Raw genomic sequence first — 11,166 nt, 5'->3', positions numbered from 1 at the left:
TAAGGCAGCTCCAAAATACAGGGGTTTCAGCATAGCTCAGTGCTTTCTGTGGTGGTGGGGCAGCCAGCGGATAATACGGAGCTTAGGGGTTGGTAATGTTCTCCAGTTGTGTCTTAATTGACTCAGTTCTCTGTCACTCATGGGGACACTACTTCACCGCAAAATCTGCGGTGAGGGTTCGAAAATTCAAGCCCCTGGGTGCTGCCACAGAGTTACATTAGAAGTGCCATCCAAGAAGGCTCAAGGTCATTGACCACAGAGAAAATGACTTCAAATCACGTTATATCTACAGTAGCTTTAATTGGACTGTCAACATCATCTTTTCAAAATCTTAGCTAAATCAAATCAAATGTATTTATATAGCCCTTCGTACATCAGCTGATATCTCAAAGTGCTGTACAGAAACCCAGCCTAAAACCCCAAACAGCAAGCAATGCAGGTGTAGAAGCACCTGCAAGCTAGCAGTCATCATCATTGATCAAGTCGACAATCTACTGGCAAATCCTTTTAAATCCTTGTCATAGGAGGAGAAATAATGAATAGAAATTATAGATAAAACGTATCAGTGCTCATCAGCCATTGAACATAAACATTACACAAGTTGGAAATCGCAAATTCAACTATGAGTGGTTTGGAAGGAATCGGTGGCTAACTGCAAGCGTTGCAAAGCAGTCACTAGCCTGCTATTCAGTTGAGTGGATGTGTGGTCCCAAGTCTGTATTTAAAGGTCTCTTTTTCCAAGCTTAAAAGGATAAACATTCAACATTGGTCATGCTGTCAATCCAACATGACTTCTGCCGTGTTCAAAACAACTGGAAACTCAGGACTGTGAAATCTAACTTCAGTGAGTTTTCAAAACAACTGGGAACTCAAAAAAAAGTTCAGACTGGGAAAATACGTTTTGAATGGTCATCCAATTCAGAATTGCAGTCGGGAACTCTGGCCTCTTTCTAGAGCTCCGACCTGAAGATCACTCATGTCATCATGATTCAACCTTGTTTTTTTCAGAGTTCCCAGTTGTCTTGAAAGCACCATAAATCTATAGAATGCTAAACTTTGATGACAAAGTTTAATGACACAATTTGCCCACGAAGGACTGCCGCTCAACCTTTCTGTTCAAGTGAGCACTGCACAACAAGGTGAGTCCAAAAATGTATTGTATGCTGCCGCATCAATGATCTAATATGCCAGGGAGATATGTATACTGTCGCTAAGAAAGTAAATACTAAGTGTATGTTGTGTAGTAAGCTGTTAGTAGCCCATGTGCCTCACCCTAATAATTTGTTCCCTTTCTCCCTCTTAATTTTGCCTACTGTTCTGACTTGGTGGCACACATACCTATAGCATGTTTTATAGAAATGTAATCATTGAATATGGTAAGAGCTTTCATTGTCTGCTTATATCCCCCACTTATTTATCCTACGGTTCTGACTTGGTGTACAGGGAGAATACTGTAAGAACGGCCCATGTTCTGAATTCCGTCGTTGTACATTTCAAACGTGCTGAACAAATAGTTATATTGGCTATGTGTATATCCTAGCTCGCTCATTAATGTCGTAATCGAAATTACGAATTGTCTCTTATCCGCTCGTCTTCCCCTTTTGCCATAGTTTGTACATCTCAATTGTCAATAGAAACCACATTTGTTTAAACAAGTCAGCCATATCAGCTATGTTTTTTTTTAAAGGCCGTAAATTAGGCTGAATGAACTGTTTCACTGCCAGACAAGGCTCCGCTGATAACCAGGTGTAGCAGTGGTAAGGGTTTGGGACTGCTATTGGGACAGCTTTATGTTGGCCATAACAGTTTGTGTGCACCGTTTGTCACCGTTATAGTGCAATAAATGTATTGTTTAGTGTTGTGTTGTGGCTTTGCTGGCATGCATCAAAAATTATATATTTTAGTTTGCCCCACCAATAATTACATGCTAAAATCACCACTGGTTATAATGTCGAAATATGTTAGTTACTAAATATCAGTGGTGTAAAGTACTTAAGTAAAAATACTTAATTTTTTGGGGTGTCTGTACTTTTATTTCCCTACACTCCTAAAGAAAATGGTGTCCTTTTTACTCCATACATTTTCCCTGACACCTAATAGTACTCGTTACATCTTGAATGCTTAGCAGGACAGAACATTGTCCAATTCGCACACTTATCAAGAGAACATCCCTGGTCATCCCCACTGCCTCTGATCTGGCGGACTCACTAAACACAAATGCTTTGTTTTTAAATGATGTCTGAATGTTAGCGTGTGAACCTGGCTGCTTGTACATTTTTATTAAGACCTTTTTTGGAAGTACATACTGGTATTAACGGGAGTAAATGAACATAGTTGCTCATTGAAACTCCATATTTTTTGAGTAACTAAAATACGTTGACATTATAACGCTTGCAGAGTTGTCTAATGGAAGTTTGAATCGTAGCTTCCTGGGCATCCTTTACTCCTCTGCTCTGCTCATGCAAGATATCTTGGCAGCCTTTTTTTTAATAACCAGTCGTTATATTCTCTGACTAGACCTCTTCTACATACACCTACGTACTTTTACGATGTAGCCAGCCAACAATTTTTTGTTTCTCATCATGACAGATCGTCAGCAACTTCATTTGCATGAGCAATGTGTTTGTTTGTGCACCTTCTCTCAACTACAATGTTGCCATCGGGTCTAAAAGGGGCAACAGTGGAAAAACGACCAATCAGAGCTCGAGAATCTGAATGGAGCATGGCTTTGGGTTTTCTAATGATCAATTAGCCTTTTAAAATGATCAACTTGGATTAGTTAACACAACGTGCCATTGGAACACAGGAGTGATGGTTGCTGATAATGGACCTCTGTACGCCTATGTAGATATTCCATAAAAAATCTGCCGTTTCCAGCTACAATAGTCATTTACAACATGAACAATGTCTACACTGTATTTCTGATCAATTTTGTGTTATTTTAATGGACCAAAAAATAGCTTTTCTTTAAAAAACAAGGACATTTCTAAGTGACCCCAAACTTTTGAACAGTAGTGTATATCTTAAGTAAAGTCAGTAAATGTTTAGGAAAATAATCAACATTCGTAATATAGTGGTGTAGCTTGTAAATGTAAACTTTTCTCCTATTTCTAAGCAATTGGCTGTGTAATCCTTACTGGAAAAGAGTGCTGATAGCCATGTCTGAATAGACAATTGCAATAAATGTTCATTCAAGTGTTCAATGACTCTTAAATGAGGTGATTATTTAATCATTGATTCAAGCAGTATTTCAGGAACAACTTAAAATATAATTTTGCATTTGTTATATGAAATGGACAAAGGGTAGTAAGACCGAGCAGTATGATGGAGCAGAGAGACTCCCTACCATAAGTCATGAGTTTCAATGATTGGCAGGGATTCAGTATAGAAAACATGGTTGAAGGACACTTAAAACGTCATTTAAAAAAGTAATTAAAATAATTGATTACGTAACAGGAAATATAGAATGTAATTCTGCTTCAAATGTGAGGAAAAGCCCACTTGGGCACAAAGAAAGCACAACCTCAGGATGTATGTTTAACTTAATGTTCATTTATTTTTGTACTTAAACCATACTACGTTTTATACGTTGGTTAGTTAGAGGCTAGACTACCTGTGTGGCTCCTGTTGACTGAGGAAGGGATGGAGTTGGGTCGGAGCGAGGGTCTTTGATGCTGCCACTCCTTTTTGACTTTCTGCTTTACGTATTAGCCAATCAGACCGAATATTGATGATCAAATGTTACGCTGCTGTGCCAGTACTGTTGATATTTAAACTAGGTAGCTAGCTAAACACACTTGATGGTTCAGGGCAACAATGATACAACTTTATACAAAAATGTCTTATTTTACCGCCACCCAAACGGGCATTTTGCAAGTCGGAGGGCAAAGGGGTATGTGTTCGGGCACAGGTTTACTCCTGTTTGTGCATATGCCTGGTGCACAGTCATGCCCGTTACAGTTGGGCAATTGCTGGCAGTATTTCCTCCTGTGAGCAGTGTGGAAATATATCACACATTTAGCATAGGCCTATATGTGCATGGTAAATGACACAATGTTTTGTTAGTGATCATTTCAGTTGTTTTGCAACGCTGTCAAGAGTTCTGCTATATTAAATAGCTTGCAAGACAGTGTATTCTATTTTGAGAGTTGCCATGATTCATGAATCTATCCACTAGATGGCAGCATGATGTTAGTAATGCATGATGTTGGTAAAGCTGTAAATATGTCACTTTTTTGGGTGACCCGACAAAATTCACGTAGGAATTTGAGTTATAAATCTGACATTCTCATTGAAAGCAAGTCAAAGAGGGGATATATCTGTTTTATGTGTGCTATTTCTGTGTGTGCTATTTTAAAGTTTAGTTTTTGCATCTTTTTATTTTTTATTTTGTACACCAGCTTCAAACAGCTGAAAATACAAGATTTTTGGTTATGGAAAAGAATTTCACAGCAGTTTAGATATTACAATATTTCTCTACACTGTACTTGCTTGTTTTGTCACATAAACCGAAACTAGGCAAACTATTAGAATTTTTGTAACCAGGAAACAGAGATTTCTGCATAGTTCACTTTAATGTCTTAGAATTATTTTTTTTAAACAATCTTTCATGTGTTAGAAGAACCTTAAGTTTTCCTCAGTAAACTTCAATAAATTATTTTAGTTTATTTATTTACTGACACAAAATGTCTTATAGGTAAATTGTTGATACTGATAAGAATGAAATTATGCTTCAATTAACATACTTGTGCTGAAAGTTGACTTAAAACAGCAATCAGCAGTTAGAACAATAACAAAGCGTAAACCCCGCCCCTGTTTCAGTTAAACGTTGAGGGATGAGGCTGCAGAAATGTAACCACTCTCAAATTCATAGACCGAGCCATGGATTCATGGAATGACCATCCATTATATCAAATATATCGTTTAACCATGTTTTGAGGCTATTTGGGGTTTGTTTACATTTACTTTGTTTACAAACATGGAGTAAAACAAGCTTTATTTTGGGTTCTGATGGGGTACGAAAGATGAACTATATCCTTCAAGAATTAATGGGTACATAATGACTACATAAGTAAAACAAATGGATGTATCAACTGCAGATTGCCCCTTTAAGTCCTGTCTCACTTCAGCATTGTTAAAACTGACATTTGACTATATTTGACTATAAAATATAGTAGGCCTACTCTAGTGAAACAGACCTGCAAACCAAAGATTTTTTACAAATGTATACAATTTGTGCCAAAGGTCTACATTCTTCATTATATCACCTTCAATGGCAAGAAAAAAACATATATGGAACCGAACCTGATTTAAAAGTATAAATGATATCAACACATTACGCTGCTTAAATCAGAAATGCAATTCTGCTCAAGTATCACATTTGTTTAAATGAGTAGCCAAATCTTTTCAGGATTGCAGTCTGGGCAACTAATTCAACTAATTCTTGCTATGGTCAGTAGTTTGACCATTATTGTACTGTTATTGACTCTTTAATTAATTAATTAAAGGAGAGTAGTAAGTAATTTGATACATTAATTAATGATACAATCATTTAATGTATGTATTAGAGCTCATGCAGTTATCTTCGGTTTAGTAATTGGTATTTATAATTACAAATACTGTAGCTGTATTGTAGCTAACTTTTGCTGGGTGATTGAAATGCATAACCCCTTTATAGGACAAGTAGTCTAACTCTGAAGAAACGCTAGATTTCTCTTATTAATTGTTATGCATTAATGATAGTTAATATAATAATTTACGTTTATTTCCCAAGAAAATTCACATGGTAAATTTGGTAAGGAATAAGTTAAACGTAATAAGCGATAATTAGGAGGCGTGGATTTAACTCTTCATTCGGTCTGTTTACTTCTTGTGCTATATATTAAGCATACAGTAGACACCACCCACCCACCTACCCGCTGTAGGGTTAAAATGATCACCACCTAAGGGAACGTCGCCAAAAGCTCTTCATGGGTTAGGTAGTCTTCGTTATAATTTCAAGGGACAATCTGCCAAGTTTCCAACCATGACTACGCCGAGGTGTGCTTAAGCAGAAAATTGTTAACGCATTCCTCGAATTATAGAACGCGCACACGTTTCAACATCTCTTAGTTATTTCAACAACATGAAACGTATAAAGTCGGTTTATAATGCAATTATTTCCCCCACATTGACAGCACATATATATTACACTTGCCGACATTCCCTTTGTATTGGGGTAGGTTGGCCCCCTCTGATTCAGAGGTTAGGAATTTGCATCCGATTGCTGTTTGTCAACCAATGATTTGACTCTACGACCGTGAGCACGCCTTGGATTAGGCAAAGATACAATGTAACCTCTGAATCAAAGCCATACGTTGAAATCGAATAATATGTATACAACGGAATAGAAATATCACAATCAATTGATATCAGTTTACTACTATATATGAAATGTACAATCAATAACCACCAGAACGCCGTAGATTCAGGGGAAATCAGGAATGTTTGTTCCGAGTGCAAAAACAAAACGGAAGCTGATTTGGTAAGTTTTTTTTTTCTCTCTCTCTTATTGTGGCTCACATATTCGATTTGATTTGGATTTATACAAATAAGCGCCAGTCTTATTCTGTCTGTTTAAAAAAATATATATAATGTCTGATTTAACTTGACTAATCGGATACAGTCTAATGTATTCGTATACGTATGCTGCCATGTGTGCGGTGCATTCCCTTTTCGATATGTGGCGACGTGCCAAGTAATTAAATGATCGTTATGATATAAAAGCTTCAGTTATTATTATGGAATCCATCTGTGATCAATATGTTTCTGTGAAGCCTTTTCAACTGCAGTTATCCAGAGTTTGGGTTAATTTTGCATTTGCAAATAATTATTTAATATACTTTCTAATATAAATAAGTGTGCTATTTAACCTTTATTTAACTAGGCAAGTCAGTTAAGAACAAATTATTATTTACAACGACGGCCTACATCGGCCAAACCTTCCCCTAACCCAGACAACGCTGGACCAATTGTGTGCTGCCCTATGGGACTCCCGATCACGGACGGTTGTGATACAGCCCGGGATTGACCCCGGGTATGTAGTGACGCCTCTAGCACTGCAATGCAGTGCCTTAGACCGCGCGCCACTCACTAATGTGAAGGTCACATTAGTTTGGCGAATGGGGAAGTTGGAAACAGATATGGTAGCTGTATTTACAACTGGCCTGAAGCCAAGTTAAATAGAAAACAAAAAACTTTCATGAAAGTTATGAATATAAAAACCAACGGGCCTATTACATTTATCAGGTAAATTACATGATATAGCATGGAATCAATTGGGCCTTTTCAGCACTGCTGGCCTGTTTTTGAATTGACTTTTTGTAGATCCATAAAAGTTGCAGCATTTACATTTACATGAATGGTGAGGGGGAAACACTTCACTCTTAGGAAAACGGTGCTATTTAGAACCTACAAGGTTTCTTCCGCTGTCCCCATCGGAGAACCCTTTCAATAACAATTTGTGGTTCCAGGTAGAACCCTTTTGGTTCCAGGCAGAAAGAACCCATTTCAGTTCCATGTAGAACCCTTTCCACAGAGGGTTCTACATGAAACCCAAAGTGTTCTACCTGGAACCAGGTGGGGACAGCTGAAAACCCCCTTTGGAACTCCTTAAGAGTTTTAATACACAAGCAGTGTTACCCCAATATTCATTTGCACAAGCCATCCTTGCTTTGTACATTTCTAATGAATGCCTACATGTGTATCAACTATAGTGCATAATGTATATATGTGTGGTATATTCATGTATATGTCTATATTTGTTTAGACAGCCCAACTTGTATGTTGAGATGGCAAATTTGAACATGTAGAGCAAAGCAAGGGGATAGGAAGTGTCTTACGTAAGTGCCCCAAAAAAAAGGGCGTTTGGGTCTAGCAGTATGGAAGGAAATGAAGTCTGCAACAATCAAATGTCATCTCTTTGACTGTTACTACATCATGACATAAGGTGCCTGTGTCTATGGTTCCAATTTGGTAATACATTGATTCTGGCCCTTGAAGGTTTTGAGAAAGACTCATAACAAGTCTCTTTTAAGTGTGTGACAAAAATGTCCCTTGGGTGAGCTGTAAGCATGGCATTTGTGATTTCATTGGAGATGACTAACCAGGGTTAAACTCTGGAAGAACTTGCTAAGAATTTCAATCATTGTGTGTATACAGAGGCTGACTTACAATATACTCTTGGAAAAAAAGAGTCCAGAAAACACACACACACACACACACACACACACATGCAATGTTGTTGTTTGTTTGATTTATTTTATTCATGTTAGCCTGACAAATAACAATCAAAACAGTATTTTATCTCACTATCATACCCAGCCAAGGTAGTATCTCTACTTGAAATCTGTGTGGACAGCATGCCAAATTATGAAACCATAGTTGCTCACTTTGTGCCTTTCCTTATTTATAGCCTACTGTAACGCAGCATCCCATACATATTCCTTTTCCAATGGCGGGCCATTCTCCATATTAGCCTGCAATGAGTCCTCGTTAAGAAAAGGGATATGTGCTCAGTGATTGGACCTCTTTTGGATTAGAAACGTATGGTGGGCGATCAAGCTCAGATCTTAAAGGCCCAATGTCTTTGCATAATGAAGGCAGTCTAATGAATAACATGCCTTGTCAAGGCAGAATTTCTGTTACAGTTGGACATGTTGTGGCCATGAAATTGTTTAGAATGTGTTCAGAGCGCAAACTGGGCTCACTAAGGAAGCGCTTTTGTAGTTCCATCAAAGTGAAAACTGTAACTGAGATAGTGAACCGGAAAACAAACAAGTACTTTTGGTTGGACATGTAACATCTATCATATGATTTGTACATGGTGGTAGTCTAGAGATAATGTCATTTTTCTAGGAAGCCGGGGAGTCAGCTGATTTTTTTTTCCTTTTATGGAAAATATTCCTGGTCCCTCCCTTTTTATTTCTTGTTTTTTTTTGTGTGTGAAAAAAAAACTGTTGGAGATCTTCATACTCTTGTTTAATGGAATTATACTTAGTTATGTTATACAGAATATGTCAGGAATTCTATAAAAAACGAGATTGTGCACATTGTGTCTTGAATCCTCAATATAAATTCAGTGTTATAACAGAATTATTCACTATTTCCACTAACTAGACACTAATCCTGTTGTTGCATCTGCAATTCAATCAGCAGTCATTTTATAATAAAAAATAAAAAAGTAATCAAACAAGGGCAATTTGTAGAACAGTGACAGCATCTTCATCCTTGTCGATACATTACAATAGCTAAAACCAATTTGAACTGAGCTATCGTGTTTCTAAGCTATGAGTTTAACATCCGTCCAATAGTTCTCTGCTATAGCCTTGTGTGAATGTCTCCTTTTCCCAGGTGCAGTGAAAATACAGACTCACCTAACAGCTTAGTTGTTTATGAACACACTGGCAAAATATGAAGAAGAAAAATGTGGCCTATGTTTGCTGTTGAAATGTACGTTTTTATAGACACGTTTATATCTCAATGTAGCTCAGTTTATATCAGCTATAGTTATGATAGAAATGACAGGGGTAAAATATTGTTACTATCCAATCTTACATCTACAGTGTAATTGGTTTCAAGTGACTTCATGTCACAAAGGATGACCGTCCTCTAAATACACATTTAGTTTGGCCGTATGACATACATCTTGTGATATTTGCCAGACATATTCATAACAGACAAGTAAGCAATTTGAATACGTCTATAGTATCAGTGAACAGTAACCACAAAGGTCAATTAATTGAGAATTTGTTTTAAAAGGAGGATAAATCTTCAACTGTCAAATACTGTATGTTTGAACTGAGTGCTTTATTTGTAGTGATCATACTTTTGTACTGTCATCGTCCTGTTGTTGCTCAGATATATTTGTTGCAATAAAATGTAAATTGACATCTGTTGTCTTCTATAATTGTAATATCGTATGTCGTTTTCTATTACTGCTGCTCAGTGACCACACAAACCCAAAATGCCTCTTTACTCCACTACTGTAGTTTCCCTGCCATTTAAGGGGGAAGTGTAGTGAGTTGGCTCGTTTTTCAGCTGTTCCTTTGCCAAAACCCACATATCAAAGTGTCCTTCTGGCACACAAGCCGTTTCTGTGTTTCTCCTGACAAAAAAAGGAGAAGAAAATCACTACTTCACTCTTTGGGTTCAAGCCATGGGGGAATCCCGGAAGACTGATAGTGACGTAATGTAGGTGGAATGAAGCTTGGGTAAGAATCTTTCTGTTGGAAGAGCCATGTTATTTGTCCACCAATAACATTGATATACATTTTGCGTGGACAACTGCCAGTGCAATTATATTGAAAGCCAGAGTCCTAGTCATCCAGGACTATCCTTACAGGTGTCTGCCTTGAGACCAACACAGAGCTTCGCACGTGTCCATCTAGGAGTTTATTTGCGCTTCATATTTACACCCCTTGGCATGAATGTGTGATGAATGAGCAAGTTGGCAACTTGCCCCCAGAATAAAATCAAGACAAGCTACTGGATAACTATGGTTTCCCAACTGGGCTCCCGAGTCGGTTGCATGTTTTGCATACACAGGCACACAGCATGTGTCATTTTTTTCACCAGACTAGATTAGGAATCCATGCCAAAGAGCTGTTTCCTGCCTATCGCTCCTCACTTACCCAGACAATGGCTGGATTGTACAAGATTAAATTGAATCAAATTGTATTGGCCGTGTACACATTGTGTACTGGTATCGCAGGTGCAGCGAAATGCTTATGTTTCTAGCTCCAACAGTGCAGTATACCTAACAATACACACAAATCCCAAAAATACAAAGAAATATCAGAACAAGCAATGTCAGAGTCGTGTGTGTGTGTGTGTGTGTGTGTGTGTGTGTGTGTGTGTGTGTGTGTGTGTGTGTGTGTGTGTGTGTGTGTGTGTGTGAGAATGTAAATATATACTGAATAGGGAAGGTATATACAGCAGTTATATAGGATGACTGGAATACAGTATATGCATATGAAGTGGGTAAAACAGTATGTAAACATGATTAAAGGTACCAGTGTTAAATGACTATGTACAGTACATAGGGCAGCAGTCTCTTACGGTGCAGGGTAGAGTACTGGGTGGTAGCTTGCTAGTAACAATGAATAAGTTCAAGACAGGATGTTGGGC

The 11,166-nt window shown here is 37.8% G+C and overlaps 1 protein-coding gene across 2 annotated transcripts in view; it reads left to right on the top strand.

The window, feature by feature from the left end:
* The first annotated feature begins 6,267 nt into the window (after positions 1–6,267).
* Positions 6,268–11,166, top strand: part of LOC109902390 (AT-rich interactive domain-containing protein 3A-like) — a 39,592-nt gene continuing 34,693 nt past the window's right edge. For both annotated transcript variants that reach the window (XM_020498701.2, XM_020498700.2), the window contains exon 1: positions 6,268–6,523. The gene's annotated coding sequence lies outside the window, so the exon portion shown is untranslated. The remainder of the gene's footprint in view (positions 6,524–11,166) is intronic.

Source organism: Oncorhynchus kisutch, linkage group LG13 (genome assembly GCF_002021735.2).
Source record: "Oncorhynchus kisutch isolate 150728-3 linkage group LG13, Okis_V2, whole genome shotgun sequence".
NCBI classification, from domain to species: Eukaryota; Metazoa; Chordata; class Actinopteri; order Salmoniformes; family Salmonidae; genus Oncorhynchus; species Oncorhynchus kisutch.
Note: the sequence above shows the minus strand (reverse complement) of the source record. Positions and strands in the feature narration are given on the sequence as shown.